Source organism: Argentina silus (genome assembly GCF_951799395.1).
Source record: "Argentina silus genome assembly, chromosome: Y".
NCBI lineage: Eukaryota > Metazoa > Chordata > Actinopteri > Argentiniformes > Argentinidae > Argentina > Argentina silus.
In genome coordinates, this window is record NC_139654.1 from 41,272,935 (window position 1) to 41,286,602 (window position 13,668).

General features: G+C 40.8%; 1 pseudogene across 1 annotated transcript in view; it reads left to right on the forward strand.

The window, feature by feature from the left end:
- The first annotated feature begins 354 nt into the window (after positions 1-354).
- LOC310824128 (cytochrome P450 3A27-like) overlaps positions 355-13,668 on the forward strand; it is a 65,123-nt pseudogene continuing 51,809 nt past the window's right edge. Inside the window, exons 1-4 of the transcript in view lie at positions 355-447; positions 570-645; positions 874-1,034; positions 3,797-3,939. The product of the transcript in view is annotated as a cytochrome P450 3A27-like (transcript). The remainder of the gene's footprint in view (positions 448-569; positions 646-873; positions 1,035-3,796; positions 3,940-13,668) is intronic.

Here is a 13,668-nt window from a genome sequence, read left to right on the forward strand (position 1 = left end):
GATGTATATTCTCAGGCTATATAAACATTAAAATAATTCCTGTTTCAAACATGATGTTAATATATGTTTTAGACATATTAACACACTGCCAATGGTTTGCGCTCTACTCATTTGACAAACACATGGGCCCTGTCAAGAACCAACCTCTAGTTCCTAAATGCTGGACACTTGGAGATCTGAGTGGATTGGATACAGAAGTGTCTAGGGATAGAGCCTAGGAGTTGTTTCTGGACAGGGCTGTGCATTGAATAGGATTGGAGTCACGTATCATGGTATTTCCTGTTCCTGTTTGTAACCGTGGCATTTCCTGTCCGTCCAGCATTCTTCCCCTTCATGGTTCCTGTTATGGCAAACATGGAGGTATCCCTATTCCCTGCCTCGGTCACAGATTTCTTCTACGCTGTCTTTCAGAAGATCAAGTCCAATCGCGTGGCTAGCACCAGGAAGGTATGTAAATATAACTGATCAAATATACGATCTTCAGCCAGTATTGTGTAATACAATTGTAGAGATTTGGTAGCATCTGGTAGTTCTCATGTGATTTTGATCTGACGTAAGCCTGCTTCCAGAGTCGGGTAGATTTCCTGCAGCTGATGATAGACTCGCAGAAAGACAGAAACTCAAAGGGAGAGGAGCAGAGTAAAGGTGCCTGCCTCAAACACACACACACACACACACACACACACACACACACACACACACACACACATCCACACACACACACACACACACACACACACACACTGTATACTAGCATCTAACACACACACATACAGTACCTGCCTCAAACACCTATACCTACAAACACACCGTGGAAATACTCTACTTCGTCCCTTTCTCACACCAACCACCCCATTTCTCCCATCATCATAGGATTGAGTGACCATGAGATCTTGTCCCAGGCAATGATGTTCATCTTTGCTGGCTATGAGACCACCAGTAGCTCTCTGTCCTTCCTGGCCTACAATCTGGCAACCAACCCTCACATCATGACCAAGCTGCAGGAGGAGATACACACTGTGTTTCCCAACAAGGTAACCCCTCTGCAGACTCCTATATAGTACTATTCATGTGGAACAGGAAATATGATAGTGACAGTATTTTAGAGGGTACTGATGAGTGTGTAACCCCTGTGCACTGCAGACTCCTACAGTATCTATTACTATTGCTTTGGAACAGATGGTTAGATAGGTGACAGTATTTTACAGTGTGCTAATGTGTCTGTAGCATCCCTGTGCAGACTTCTGCCCAGTATTATTCATTTGAAACAGGAAGTAGATAGGTGTTGTTGGAATCTTCAGAATAGTTAAAAGGCCAGTACCTGAGGACCTGAGAGATCTACAGGGTATATACCTTAAAAGCATGTCTGACATGCAGTGGTGTGCATGACCATAGAGTGATTTCTAAACTAATACAATTATCTTAAAATAAATTATAAAACTAACAGGTAATCAGTGCAGAGACTTGTGTGATATGTGCTCTCCATCTGACTCGTGCTGCTGCATTCTGTATCATTTGCCAATAGCTTTCTTTGGTCGACCAGACAGGAGAGTGTTACAGTAATCAAGGCTGCTAGTAATACAAGCATGCATTCGTCTCTCAGTGTCAGCCTGCGAGAGGAAAGGTTGCACCTTTACAGCTGTGTTCTGTAAAGGTCCATGTAATATTCAAGCTTTCTAAAAGCTTCCTAACGGTTGTAATGACTATCTTTAATCGGTAGCGATCAGGGAACAAGATCCCTTATAATAAATCCCTTATGAATAAATATTTCATTTACGAACACTGTTTTGGTTCGGAAAACACGCTTTTTAAAATGCAGTGTCCTACCTGACATTCGGTTTGCATATAAACATGTTGTGAGTGCCAGGGGTGTTCTAGGGGAGTAGACTGACCTTTCTCTGGTGGCTGCCTCTCCCAATCGTGTGCGCATGTAGAAACACAACAGCTAATGTCCAACACTGCAAGTTCATTTCGGGGGGATATATTATTATTAGGGAGGATGTTGTTGTTTGGACAACTTCAGACAGAATTTCTCCACGATGGCAGATTTCCGGCAAACTTACTTACTCTTCTTTAAGTGATACAAATATGTTTTAGTCACATTCTTGATATGGGTTTCAAAATTAAGATCTGAGTCAATGGTAACACCTTGTTTTTTTGCCTGGTGCTTAGTGTTACTGTAAGTAGTGTCTTTAAGTGTGCAGACAGTTTGACCAGGACAAGGACAAAGAGCATTTTGGCATCAGCATTAATTAATTAATTCTAAGGTCATTAAGAACCTAGTTAATAACTTAACAACATAGTGCTATCTCAGTGCTATGATTGGCACAAAAGCCAGATTGGAACATGTCAAAGGTACAGTTGGGAAGAAGGAGATTATTTAACAGTTTGAACACCTTTTTTTCAAGAATTATTATTTTTTTGCTTAAAAAGGGAAGGTTGGAGATTGGCCTAAAATCGCTAAGGACTGAAGAGTCTAAGTTACTTTTCTTCAGGAGGGGTTTCACCATGGTAGTTTTAGGTGCAGATGAACAGACCCCCACTTTGCTGAGCATTTCTGTATGACCACTGCAAAAGAGTTCATAGTGCTTCCATGTGGTGGAAGGTGGGGTAACAAGTCATCAAACACATCTTCTCCTCACCTAATATTGGTTCTCTTATCTCAGAAGTATGTTGCAAATTCCTCACATTTGTAGGTGGAGAGCAGATCACCAGGTGTCTTGTGGGCGGGATTTATAAGGCTGTCAATCGTTGAAAAGAGCACTGTTTGAGTTGTTATGATTCATTATCAATTTTGAGAAATGATCCCGTCTGTCTTGGCGTTTTTTTATTGCCTTATTAAAAGCAGAAAGATGCTCTCGAAGAATATCAAGGTGGACCTGCAGTTTTTGTCCGCTCAGACTTTCTGCAAATTCTTTTAAATTTGGCCACAGCCTTTTTCAGTTTGACTGGTGCTACAGAGTCGATAGTTGCCCTTAGTTTGGTGTTGAAGCTGGTTGCTAAATCATTATCACAAGAGGAAGCTGTTGATGGTGTACTATTCATATTCATATTCATCATGAAATTCTCATCTGCTCAGCGACATGGCTAGATAAATAATAGAGCGAAAATATATTTTTTCTCCACTTCTAATAGACTGACATGCATTCATGTTTAGCCAGGTTTCAGATAAAAACATTACAGTGCAGCTTTCGCTCTGAGATAAGATCAATAAAGGTTTTGCCAGATAGGGACCTAATATTCAAAAGCACCATGGTAATGTTCTCTGGGCTTTTCGGTGCTGCCCGGCCACAGTTAATGGAATGGATACCAAATTATTCACATTTGAACCACCTGACAGTTTTCTTGTAGTCTGTCGACTGTGATAGGAAATAATAGACTATAGCACATTCAGTATTCCAAGCAGTCAATCCACTAAAAGCAGCCCAGTTTAGTGGCATTTTGACTTCTGATTGATCCTTGTGTACATCTATCATTTACATTGTTCAGTGGAATCTAAATGTATTTTCTTCTAACTATCAAGATAACATTATTTAGCGATTTTTTTGTTTATTCATGTACAACAAAAAAGCAAGTCTCTATTACACACGTACATTGAAAGTAATGGCGTTCTGTATGCGGGTGTCATGAAATTAGGCTATGCAGATTAGAATAAGTACAGTACTGTGTTCATTTCCCAAAAAAAGAACACAAAAAACAGCTCTTCAGATTTGCGACGAAAAAGAGTTAGTTCTGGGCTACGGCTACGTGAACGACCAATCACTAGTGCTCATGTGAGTGTAATATCCCTGTTCAGGCTCCTATCCAGTACGAGGCTCTGATGCAGATGGACTATCTAGACAGCGTGATCAACGAGTCTCTCAGGTTGTACCCCATCAACTTGAAAGAGTCGCCAAGAAATCTGTTGAGATCAGCGGCATCACCATCCCCAAGGGTATGGTTGTCATGTTACCCATCTGGACCTTGCACCGTGACCCCGATGTGTGGGAAGACCCAGAGGAGTTCAAACCAGAGAGGTAATGGGCCACATCTTAACCACAACCACAATATCAATCACAACAGCAACGATAAGAGCAGTGTTCCACAAACAACCATAAAACAAACCTAAATGCGACGACCATTTGGCTTAATAGTAGCGTTTGTGTCTTCCACATGGGAGACCCGGGTTTGAACCCCCATACTACAATTCTGTACTTGCGTACTGCATGAGTATGTACTCCCCATTTAATTTCCCAGATTGCATTTTTCAGTACTAGGCGCCAATCATCCTCAGTATAGGCTACCTACTAAAATTTAGTAACTAAATGATGGAAGTGTGAGATTTAAAAAAAAAAGCTATTTGTATTTCTGCAAAACTCCCTCGAGACTTCATAGGGCCATTTTAATGTATGTCGACCCAAGAGACGTTGTCCAGGAGTTTGAGTTTATTTGAATTTATAGTGCAATGCTACCCGAACGTAACAGTGACACTGTATTAGGTAACATTCATAGTGTAACGCTGACATCTGTTTTACTCGTTCCTTCATACTGTAACGACCCTGTGTAAGGCCCGTTAGCAGCTCCGCCAAGGGAGTTAACTCTCTTGGTGTTGTGGCTAGCGCGGCCGGTTTGTAAGCGGAAGGTTGCGAGTTCGATACCCGCTTAAGGCAAGCTGCTCTGCCCCGCCGTTCGCTACAATACTTTAACTGTGTGTCAACTCTCACCAGATCCCCATTGAGATGGACCTACAGAACACTCTGATGCCCATACGGCCCATCAAACTCAAGCTGCTGTCCCGCTGCCAGGAGTCCAACGACAACCAGCTCAAAGCTGCCCTGCTGCAGGTCTCTCAGTTATTATGTTACACATAGATCTAGGATAAGCCCCAACACTGGCTACTTTCAAAAATGGGCTTAAAAAAAAAAAGGGCTTCGCTTTTGCCTTAAATTGAAACTAAATTGGCGCTAATAATTGCACTGTGACCCTAAAATGCACTGTGACTTTTATTCTTTTTTTATGTCTTTTATGCGTTTTTATTCTAAAAAATTTTTCATGCTCTTTCCTTTTTATCTATTTTACGTAAAGCACTTTGAATTTCCTCTGTGTATGAAATGTGCTATATAAATAAACTTGCCTTGCCTCGCCTCGCCTCTGGGCTCTGCTGCTACTGTATGCTGCTCTCTTTGTATCTGTCTATTAGTGGAGGTCCAGGACTAGTTGTACAGAGACAGTTGTTGTCTGTCGTCTGCAGTGCAGGGATTTGCATGTGACTTGTGTATGTTTTGTACTCGTCTGGTAGTGGGTCTCTATCATCACGCTAAAAACGTGTGTATAATCACAAACTAAATCATAACATGAGAATGAACAATATGCCATCAAAACATGACAATGAATAGGTGTTAGATTAGATTCAACTTTATTGTCATTGTGCAGAGTACAAATACAGAGACAACGAAATGTAGTTAGCGTCTAACCAGAAGTGCAAAAGGAGTGCAATGTGAACAATATATACAGGTAGAGCAGTATAAGCAATATATGAGCAGTATAAGTAGTGCAGTATAAGCAGTATATGAGCAGTATAAGCAGTATATGAGCAGTATAAGTAGTGCAGTATAAGCAATATATGTATTAACAGTAACATTATAAGCAGAATAAATATAGAATGCAGTATGAACAGTATAAGCAGTATATGAGCTGTATAAGTTACCAATGTATTGGGTCTATCTATGGGTATCGTAGTGCAGCAGTAATCAAAATGTACCTGCATTTTATCGGTTGAGGTGCCATCTCATCTGTCATAAGATTTGACTTGTAAAACTGAAAAGTAGGATACAACTAATAGCCTAAATGTATAAACACAGACCACAACCAAAAAACAACATGGGAAAATCGTTTACGCATCCTCTGCAGCAGGAACAGTGCAGAGAAAAAGTATGTACAGTAAACCCCATAACTGAATACACTTCATACGCTTCAGCGCGACACAGAACGCTACATTGAGGTGGCCTATACTGCAACAAAGTAAAAAAAATGAGACAGACACGTGTCTTCAATAACTTGCATGTTTTATCAAAATACAAGCATTCGGCACATTGTTAACTTGTAGGAAAGTTTAATCAGGTTTTATCAATTGTATTTCTTTAAATGTGAAATAAATATCATCAGTGCAGAGGCTATAACACACTACAAAAGTCACATTAAATCACGGAAAGTAGGCTAGGCTAATTAACGGAACTATATGAATATACAGCCCGAGCCCAGTCCAGGGTTCTGAAAGCGACAAGTAACAAGTGTGCCCATCAACGGTCTAGATATTAGGCCTATACAGTGGGGGAAATAATTATTTGATGGTACTTTATGGTATGATTATGGTACTTTTATTTTAACAAATAGAGACAGAATATCAACAAAGAAGTCCAGAAAAAACACATTATATAAAGTTATAAATTGATTTGAATTTGATCCCCTACAAACCAGCAAGAATTCTGGCTCATACAGACCGGTTATATGCCCATGAGATACACAGATTACTCCTGTCACTTTAAGAAAGTACTCCTAATCTCTGCTTGTTATGGGTATAAAAGACACCTGTCAATAGAATCAATCTCTTCCATTCCAACCTCTCCACCACCATGGGCAAGACCAAAGAACATTCAAAGGACATCAGGGTAAGAGTTGTAGACCTGCACAAGGCTGGAATGGGCTACAAGACCATCAGCAAAAAGCTTGGTGAGAAGGAGACAACTGTTGGTGCAATTATTAGAAAATGGAAGAAATACAAAATAACCATCAATCGCCCTCGGCCTGGAGCTCCATGCAAGATCTCGCCTCGTGGGGTAAGGATGATCATGAGAAGGGTGAGGATCAGCCCAGAACTACGCGGGAGGAGCTTGGTAATGATCTCAAGGCAGCTGGGACCACAGTCACCAAGAAAACCATTGGTAACACACTACACCGTAACGGATTGAAATCCTGCAGTGCCCGCAAGGTCCCCCTGCTCAAGAAGGCACATGTGAAGCAGTGGACCCATCTGAAGTTTGCCAATGAACACTTAAATGATTCAGAGAAGGCTTGGGAGAAGGTGATGTGGTCAGATGAGACCAAAATTGAACTCTTTGGCATAAATTCGACTCTTCGTGTTTGGAGGGAGAGAAATGCTGAATGCTACAATCCCAAGAACACCATCCCCACTGTCAAACACAGAAGTGGAAACATTATGCTTTGGGGTTGTTTCTCTGCTAAGGGTACAGGACGACTTCACTGCATTGAGGGGCCAATGGACGGGGCCATGTACCGTAAGATCTTGGACAAGAACCTCCTTCCCTCAGCCAGAGCACTGAGGATGGGTCGTGGATGGGTCTTCCAGCATGACAATGACCCAAAACATACGGCCAAGACAACAAAGGAATGGCTCAAGAAGAAGCACACTAAGGTCATGGAGTGGCCTAGCTAGTCTCCAGACCTTAATCCTATAGAAAATTTGCGGAGGGAGCTGAAGCTTCGAGTTGCCAAGCAAAAGCCTTGAAACCTTCAGGATTTGGAGAGGATCTGTAAAGAGGAGTGGACCAAAATCCCTCCTGAGATGTGTGCAAAACTGGTGACCAACTACAAGAAACGTCTGACTTCTGTGCTTGCCAACAAGGGTTTCTCCACCAAGTACTAAGTCATGTTTTGCTTGGGGATCAAATACTTATTTCCTTCGATCAAATGCAAATTAATTTATAACTTTATATAATATGTTTTTCTGGACTTTTTTTTTTTTGATATTCTGTGTCTATTTGTTAAAATAAAAGTACCATAAAAATTATAGACCGCTCATTTCTTTGTAATCGGGCAAACTAACAAAATCAGCAGGGGATCAAATAATTATTTCCCCCACTGTACGTAACATTTGGAGATGTGTTAACACGATCAAAGAAAATACGCGGGAGAGGTCCACTGTTTGAGGCGAAAAAAGACAGGGTTCCCAGAGGAAAAATTAATAAAAATGAGTTCCTCACAAAACAAGGAACCCAAAACCATTTCAATGGAAACGATCGGACTTTACCTTGGAACGTAGCGGATGTATGAGCGCGGCTTTGGAATTATTCAAAACAGCGCCCGCGCTGCCACGATCAAAGAGAATACGCGGTAGAGGTCCACTGTTTGATGCGAAAAAATACAACGTTCCCAGAGGAATAAAAACGAAATAAAAATGAAATATCCCATTGTTCCTAACAAAACAAAGAACCCAAAACCATTTCAATGGAAACATCGGACTTTACCTTGGAACGTAGCGGACACATGAGCGCGGCTTCGGAATTATTCAAAACAGCGCCCGCTCTAACACGATCAAAGAGAATACGCGGGAGAGGTCCACTGTTTGAGGCGAAAAAAGACAGGGTTCCCAGAGGAAAAATGAATAAAAATGAGTTCCTCACAAAACAAGGAACCCAAAACCATTTCAATGGAAACGATCGGACTTTACCTTGGAACGTAGCGGATGTATGAGCGCGGCTTTGGAATTATATAAAACAGCGCCAGCTCTAACACGATCAAAGAGAATACGCGGTAGAGGTCCACTGTTTGATGCGAAAAAATACAACGTTCCCAGAGGAATAAAAACGAAATAAAAATGAAATATCCCATTGTTCCTAACAAAACAAAGAACCCAAAACCATTTCAATGGAAACATCGGACTTTACCTTGGAACGTAGCGGACACATGAGCGCGGCTTTGGAATTATTCAAAACAGCGCCCGCTCTAACACGATCAAAGAGAATACGCGGGAGAGGTCCACTGTTTGAGGCGAAAAAAGACAGGGTTCCCAGAGGAAAAATGAATAAAAATGAGTTCCTCACAAAACAAGGAACCCAAAACCATTTCAATGGAAACGATCGGACTTTACCTTGGAACGTAGCGGACGCATGAGCGCGGGCTTTGGAATTATTCAAAACAGCGCCCGCTCTAACACGATCAAAGAGAATACGCGGTAGAGGTCCACTGTTTGATGCGAAAAAAGACAACGTTCCTAGACGAATAAAAACGAAATAAAAATGAAATATCCTAGTATTCCTAACAAAACAAAGAACCCAAAACCATTTCAATGGAAACGATCGGACTTTACCTTGGAACGTAGACTGTTTGTGGAACGTAAAGTAGTGTACCTACTGAACTCGAAAACTGCACCTACGTGACAACCTACCAACCCCTGCAACCCCTGCACCCCCCCCCCCCCCGGACAATTGCACTATTACTCCCCTCCCCTGCTCTTACTCAATACCACTGCTCTTCTGTACATATCTGTCCATACTGTTCATATTTTCTTAATACTACTGTTAGTACACTGCACATATCTGTACATACTGTGCATACCTGTTTATACTGTTCATATGGCATTCCATATTTATATTTATTCTGCTATCTACCTTATGTTACTGTTAATACATATATACTGCATTACCTATACAGCTCATATGCTGCTACACTGTTCATACTGTAACTTATTTATTCTGCTTATAATGCTACTGCTTACTCATATACTGCTTACACTGCACTACTTATGTTATACTGCACTACTTACTGCTCATATATTGCACTACCTGTATATACTGTTCATTGCACTTTCTGCTATTTTGCACTTCTGGTTAGACGCTAACTGCATTTCGTTGTCTCTGTACTTGTACTCTGCACAATGACAATAAAGTTGAATCTAATCTAAAAAAAATGTTTTCGCTGACTGGCGGCACAAGGGTGTGGGTTGGGTGGAGCTCCACTGTTTGAGGCGAAAAATGACAAGGTTCCCAGAGGAATAAAAAAAAAAATGCCTTTATGCACCTGACACCATAAACAAAGTACCTTCTGGAAAAATAAACTTCTTCTAATCCAAGCCAGCTCTGTGATATTCTAGAAGGTCAGAGTTTAGCAGTTAGCACAGTAACATTGTTGCGAAGAGGTCAGATGAAGATAAGATATCTTTGAAAAAAAAAGTATAAATATGATCAGACTTTTTTCTGATAAAATAGTTGTTTTTTTGTTCAACAGTACCACTTTGTCTGTTTTTCCATTTTCTTGAAGCATCTGCACTCGATTTCCAGCCAGCATCATAGTCATGACAGTGAAAGTGTCCAAACAGGTGACCTGAAAAAATATCAAAAGGGGGATGAGGAGAAGAAAGCGGATCTCCACACTAATGAAACATGGGCAGATGAAGAAGATACTAGCGAAAGAAAACAAAAACATGGAGAGGAAAAACTGTCTGTGGAGTATAAGGCAGCTATTAAAGAGAATGACAACATTTGGATGAACTTTCGTTCATCTTGGTCTAATAATGGAAATAGTCTAGTCGTGGTGTGGGCCAGGAGTGACTGCAACCTATAATAAGCTCTTCTTTACTTTGCTACAGCCATCGCTGGCCGACATTGTCATTCACTGCCATCAACGGAAATCAATGTTTCCCACATTATATTTCATGCCAACGTCAATCAAAAGTAACCTCAGATTGTTATGGAAATCTTTCAGTGAACAACAACAAACGATGTTTGGTCTCAGTTGAGAGTTTTAATGCATATAGAAAGTATTATACAACGTTGGTCAGCTGGATCAGCATTCCTTCACCAACAGTGTGGATTCAGATACTGATGCTGTGGCTGAGGAGAAGACCATCCTTAACTCCAATGCTCATACGTCATAGGTCTAGGGGTAAACATATCTTGCACCTGTTTGCTGACCAAGAAGCTGGGAAAGAAGCGTAGGCGTTGTGAGCCACTATCTCAAACCTCAGCCTGCAGGTAGGAGTGTTCCAAGGTCACATAACATCTTTGATACAAGAGAAGGAGCAGTCGGTTTTGGTTCTTCCTCAGTCACATAATTAAAAATAACAAAGTACATTGGGTCACAGAAAGGTCAATACATTTAATATAAAACTAAAACAAAATAGTACAAATATTTTTTGCCATTACAAAACCAAGTACTGTAACAAAGTGATGAAGGCTTATCAAAGGTTACAGATGCATAGTCTTGAACCAAAATAAGAAAAACATACAATAATGATTGAATGGGTGGACTATGGCTTTAAAAGACCCAGAAAACAACCAAAATATTGTATGATGAAAAGTAAGAGATTCCCCAGACTGATGAAGAATAATGGACAGATGCCAAAAATAGAAATGAGACATTTTGTTTAATATACTGTGAAGGGGAGGATCAGGTGAAAGTAATAACGGGAGTGGAGAAAACAAGGGAACAAAGCTTTAGTCACAGTGAAAAGGTAATTAGTGAACAGGAGAGAAGTGCCATCAAACTTACTTGAGATTTTTTGATCATTTTGAGTTACAATTCTAGTGTTTCTTTTTTGTTCATCTGGTTCACTTTCTTACCTCTGTATCTATCTACAGTTTTCCCGTCTTTTCCAAGGGTAAACAGACCCGAGTTCAATACCCAACAGCCACACTTGGCAGAGTAGACAGCGAACACAATGCAAAGGTGGGCTAATGGAAAACTGTTTTGATAGATTCAACAGTTTAGATTGTAGATTCATTGATAGGTTGGTTGATTGATTTACATTGAGCAGGACCTCTCCCTTTATGTTCCTTCCTCAGATGTCTATCCACAGCTGGGCAATGGTAATTTGCTGAAATGAACTGTGTATTAACAGTCAGGAGAATTCAAAAGGTAAAAAACCAAGTCACCAGCGTGGCTGCGGGGCTGAAGCCAGATTTATTTTGAATGGCCAAACCTGAATAAAGTATTCATTCAGTAAGACGAGTTATGGTTTAGAATGTTTGTAGAGCACACACATACACTCACCGGCCACTTTATTAGGTACACCTTGCTAGTACCGGGTTGGACCCCCTTTTGCCTTCAGAACTGCCTTCATTCTTTGTGGCATAGATTCACCAAGGTGCTGGAAAACATTCCTCAGAGACTTTGGTCCATATTGACATGATGGCATCACGCAGTTGCTGCAGATTTGTAGGCTGCATCTCCATGATGTGAATCCCCCGTTCCACCACACAATCCCCCGTTCCACCACTGCTGGAAGTAGCCATCAGAAGATGGGTACACTGTGGTCATAAAGGGATGGACATGGTCAGCAGCAATACTCAGGTAGGCTGTGGCGACAAAGAAACAAACATCTGTTAATACTTAGACACCTGCTCTGTCCTCATACATAGCTGAACACCTCTAAACACCTCCCAAGAGTCTGGAGACAGAATGTCAGTCTGACTTCAGGTTTATTGATTTAGAAAGAGTGAAACTGAGAAAGAGAAACAATAATCAATGATATGGTTTCACATCCACACATTGCCTTGCCATACATCACAGAGATGACCTAACAAAGAAATAGCGACATATAGCTACAGATGTTGTATGATGCAACAATACACAGGTAAAGATCATTTTATGCCACGTCCTACACATTTGGGGTAGTCAATAGTCCTAGGAGAAGCACACCTGTTAACCATCTCAATTCCATCTCTCCTTTCAGTCATAGGGTGAGGGTTAGGGTAGGAGTTTCTCATAGAAGTCTGTCTGTGTGTGGTAATGCTGATCTGCACTGTGACTGCAGCCTTTTAGGAAGTGAATAGGTTGGTTTCACATACACTAAAATATGTGTACTTCAAGTAATCTTGTCTGTCTACAAGAGGGCAGCATATCATCATTTCAGATCTGCGATCAATGAAGGGGCCCAACAGTTTAAATAAATCATATTAATATCTATTGTTAAAGTTGAAGGGTTCTCCCTCGACAGACTCTCTCTCAATGTGAAGAATTACTTTGATGTATTTGAAAATAATCTTCTACATGCAGATGCATCATTTACTACTATGTAGTAGTTGTCATTCACTCATGGCCTGTCTGAAGGTGTTGAGCAGGACAGGTCTCAGCACTCATCCACTCATGGTCTCTGATCCAGCACTCCTGTCTCCTTTCTTTCTCTCTATCTTTAGGATCGATCCGCATTAGCTGCCGCCATTAACAACCACATATACACTCACTGGGCTCTTTATTAGGAACACTATATTAATACTGGGTAGGACCTCCCTTTGCTCTTCAAACAGCCTCAATTCTTCGTGGCATTGATTCCACAAGATGTTTCAAACATTCCTTTGAGATTCTGGTCCATGATGACATGATTGCATCACGCAATACCTATAGATTTTTCAGGTGCACTTTCAAGCTGTGAATCTCCCGTTCTGCCACATCCAAAAGGTGTTCTATTGGATTCAGATCCAGTGACTGGGAAGGCCACTGAAGAAAACTGAAGTCATTGTCAAGTTCATGAAACCAGTTTGAGACGACTTTTGCTTTGCAACATTGTGCATTATCATGCTGTAAGTAGCCATTAGAAGACGGGTAAATTGTGGCCATGAAGGGATGCACATGGTCAGCAACAATACTCAAATAGGCTGTGGCATTCAAGCAATGATTGATTGGTATTAATGGGCCCAAAGTGTGCCAAGAAAACATTCCCCACACCATTACACCACCTCCACCATGAGAATGTGTACAGTGTGTGTGTATATATATACTGTTTTATATATTTGTATTCATTATACTACAGCATTTATTATACTCCAGCACTTTCATATTAATATGTGTCTCTGTGTGTGGTTTACATAAATGTGTATATATTGTGTGGTTTTCTCGAATTGTAGGACATCAGCACTTATTACCTTCTATCTTTTTCTAAAATGTTTGTTAATA